This window comes from Pundamilia nyererei, unplaced genomic scaffold, assembly GCF_000239375.1.
Source record: "Pundamilia nyererei isolate P.nyererei 1_Seehausen unplaced genomic scaffold, PunNye1.0 scaffold00038, whole genome shotgun sequence".
Lineage (NCBI taxonomy): Eukaryota > Metazoa > Chordata > Actinopteri > Cichliformes > Cichlidae > Pundamilia > Pundamilia nyererei.
In genome coordinates, this window is record NW_005187439.1 from 1,579,369 (window position 1) to 1,583,768 (window position 4,400).

Genomic DNA, 4,400 nt, shown 5'->3' on the forward strand with positions numbered 1-4,400 from the left:
TTAAAAGTGTATATTTTTCAACCAGTTTCGACTTAAATGTGTTTTTCACAAGTGACTTCTTTCAGTTATTTATCGCAACTGTTGAGCCAAAGTAAGAATCAGTCGGCATCTTCAGCGTGTTTGGGTTCAGTGGTGGCATCCTTGGATCTAGATCAAAGCTTAATTATTCGTACAAATACGAATAATTAAAACAGTTTACTGTAAATTCCTGACGCCTGTGTTCGATGCTCAGTGTTGAAGCTATTTTAGGAAACTAGCACAAACATACAGTGAAGTCTGTTTATTTACGTCTCCGCGGGAACATTTCATACCCAGCATGTCAGCCTGGATGTTACCCCCGCTAAGACCTTTAGCGCAGCTCCGAGGCTCCAGGCTTCGAGTTTCTTCGTTGCTGTATCAAACGAGCTACACCTGAACAGTCCTTTGCTGCGATGGTGTATATTGTCTTCCTGCAACACTCGGCAATTTTCTCACACTCATGGGAGACATTTTTATTAAACCTCCAGGCTGTGGCTTGCTCCATGCTGATTCTTACCTGAATAGACAAACTGGAAATTTTTCACTCAGGCATTCAGCATTGTCTACCCTGAAGGGGTGTGAACAAGTTAAAATGAAAAAGCCCCACTTCCTTTTGACATGTATGAACCAGATTGTAATCAATACTGGTTTGGCTGGGAAAACCCAACCACTGGAATACTTACTGATGATATCTTCCTTATTGTAAATGGATAAAGTGAAACAAAAACTGCCAAAACAAACAGACCCATCCCACCTGTCTGTTAAAACCTGATGTTTGTGTTAATAAAGAATAAGCCACACCCATCTGTGGACTAGCATGACCCACCATTACATTATAATCCTGCTGCATAATCCCCAATAAGTGAACTTAATTAAGAACATTTAGAGGTCTTATTGCTCGTTTTTATCCAACACAACTTCCTTGTGACCTTTATTCTTTGTCATCAGTATAAAAGCATACGCTCTGGGATAACTGAGCCACAGGCTATGACGATATATTCTTACAGATGAACGGATAGTTTCACACACTTTTTTATTTTTAAAAGTTGCATTTAAAGGAAACACTGTATATTTGACTATTACGTCCTAAATACCAAATCTAACATATAACCATGTAAACATTTCCGACTACCTGGCAGGATTCGTAACGTGTTGCAGACCACCCAGATCCTCACGTTCACCTTCTCATTACTAAATTTCCATCTCTTGGGCCAAAGCAGACCTTCGTGCATGTGAAGCTGCACAAACTGTCACACTAATAAAGCACCTGGTTGGTTGTGGTCACATGATGTAAAAAAATATGAAAATAAAGCCTGTCTAGTTTTCTCTCGTGCTCCTTAACAGGACGGCCTCTAATCTCATTTACTTTCCTCTTTGTCACAGAGGAGGCCTTCATAAAACACACAAACAACTTATTCAAAGGTTGTTTTCTTGGTGATTTATTTCATTTTTATTGCAGTTTACAGCATGAGGAACAAATGCGCCCCAAATACATGGAAGTTTCAGTTAAATAAAAACCAACTGAGCATTACTTCCTGCATTTCATTTGTGCCTCGTGGTCTTCCCCACAGTGACTTCAAGCCTGATCTCTATGCAGTCATTTAAGCGAGAGAGAAAAGCCAGATTAGTGCATATACATAAATCTGCGCTAATCCTGGATTACGTAATACAAGTGGATGTTGATGAGATTTGGGATGATTTGCTGTTATTGTACCAGGGCTTATTACTCTGTTCTGACATGTGGAGAAAGTCATCCAGGACAGATTTCTCAGACTAAACTATCAATCAGTGCATCATCTTTGCATGACTCATGGTTCTGTATGTTCATCGGCCTGACTGCAGGGAGAAATGTAATCAGCCTGCTGTTGTTTAAAGCTTATAGGAACATTAAGGAAGCTTCTGAACAAATAAATATCAGTCAAAAATCAGTTTTGTTAGACGATAACATATTTTCTGCAGATATAAGGGAAGAAAATGAGTCATTTAAAGGTTCACTTGTACCGTGCTCCCAATTCTGCCTCCAGTCGGGCTTTCATTGATGCAAAAAAATTTGTATTTAATTGATGTGTCTAGTTGGACCAAAGAGTAATAACTAAAAATACAATATTAGAATACACTTACAATGGCCCCTCTATCTCATAAGCGAGAACACGGCGGCATTGCCAAGATTAGAGTTTGCCAGAGAACACAGCATCAAAGGATTTAATACAGTTGTCACTTAACGATTGTGGTTTGCATGTTTATTTCATTTAATACGGATCCATTTTTCCCCTTTTTTTCAAAGAAATCTAATATAGCAGCTTTCCACATAATAATGCAAACCAAAATGTTTAATTTTGCTACAAAAGGCAGCTTCCTTTTATGTCTCGCCCACTTAGAAACAGTTGTCATCTTGAGTTGTGTGGACAAATAAGAGAGCGCCAGTGCTGGTTTGAGGAGCTAAACGGGACTTTTTGTATGACTGAAGACAAAAAAAAAGCAGCTGGGAAGTTCAGTTTCTTCCTGCTTCTACAATTCTTTATTTCTACTAATAAAGTCCTATAATTTAATCAGGACAGTACAGGTAGCCCAAGTTTAGTCATTTCTTTATTACTGTAATTGTTGTCACATAGAGTTTGAAACTAGGGATTGCAGTTTGAGTTGGTGGGTTTGACAGTAGATGGACTCAATTATCATGCTGGGTTCACTGTGTTGAGACTACAGGTGTGATAACAGCACAAAAACAACGCAAAATAAGGATCGGATCCAAAATATGGGCTTTTATTCCTTAATAGTGGATTAGAAAAGATTATGTCAAGTGTACCAGAGTTCCCAGTTTGACCCAGTGGCCAAATTATCATCCAGAAAATTTCAAGCAGTCTGACGTCAGCATTCGATGGAGTGCTATGAACATTTTTTAGCAATAATCAGTGTGTGGCCCCCACACACTGAATCTTTCTGATTATTTAACCTCCTGAATTTTTCTCACTCTCTACTATAAATGTTAATGACTTTGGTCCTCCTCTATGACGAAATGTTACCATGCTAACAGCTAAACTATGAGAGTAAACACTGTGAACGCTGCTGTGTGGCGCTTTTTCAAAGTCTCCATTGTGTATTTAGTACTTGAACACAATTTGGTGACTGTTGGGTTACACATGGACGACATATGTTGAACGTAACATTGGAGCTGAATAGATAAAATTATTTACACCGGTTCTAAATAAAATGTTTCTTGTTTTTTAAGTTTTCTGTTTGGCCACTTATTTATTGTATTAATCTTTTCTTTCTTTCTTTTTCTTTTTCTTTTTCCTGTATTTTACTTGTGTTTTTTAAAGGTCTAACTAAGAATGGGCTTTGCTGATTAAAGCTATAAATTCATGTTCACCAGAGCCAAGTAAGTCAAAGTAAGTCAGTTCCCTTTAGTGGTTTTCACACTTTTCTCTATATAAAAACTCTATAAAAACAAAAAAATAATTTTTAAAAAAGTTTTTGCAAATACAATATCAATGGTATACATGTGCTGCGTTATAACACTACATTCTTTCATTATTTTGAAAGGGACGCAGCTTTTGCTAATAAAATGTTAGCATTGTGATTGTCCTGCTGCTGCTGGGTTCATACCTGAAATTGAATGCTGTAAATTTGCTTGTAGTATTTTTTTTTCTTTACTAAAATCAAAACCCTTGAAAACCCACGATAAACATGAAACACCATCTATCTAGGAAAAACAACTGAAGTTAGCAGATGTTTAAATGTGTATGTTTAGGCACCAGATGTGTAACTGGATGGGCAGACTGGGACTTCTTTGGTGTCTTTACCGTGTTTATTGTCTTCTTTAGATGTTGCCAATCTAACATGGTAACCATTACAAGTTCTAAACATGAGTATGCTAGAGCTGTCATCATTAGTGTGCTAAAGTTACAGCTGCAACTCAAAGCAGAAGCAAATTTAATAAAAAAAAATTGCTTGCATTACTCATTTCATAAAATCAGTGAGCTCATGGATTCAATAAAAACAACCTAAAACAAACCCTTAAACGCGAATCACTTTCAGAATTACACCATAATCATAGCCATGCATAAAATTAATCTAATGTTGTTTTTAATTGTTTAGTTTTTTATTGATGCGTAAACTTCTTGGTTGAAATCTTTACTCGTCTCTATTTAAATATGCTCCCGTTTCTAGAACCACAGTCCATATTATCCGGAGTTTCCTTTGAAAGGGAATGGCTTCATCGGAAATTTCTGTAAATACAGCAAAGCTAAAATGAGAAAGGGAAAGAGAAATGAAATTGAAAACAAGAGATGAGACCAGGCAGGGAGGCAGGCAGGGAGGGGGCGCTCCTCTTCTCTGATTGGCTGCCGCCTCTCCCTCGCTGTGAGGTCTTGAGGCTGCTCGCG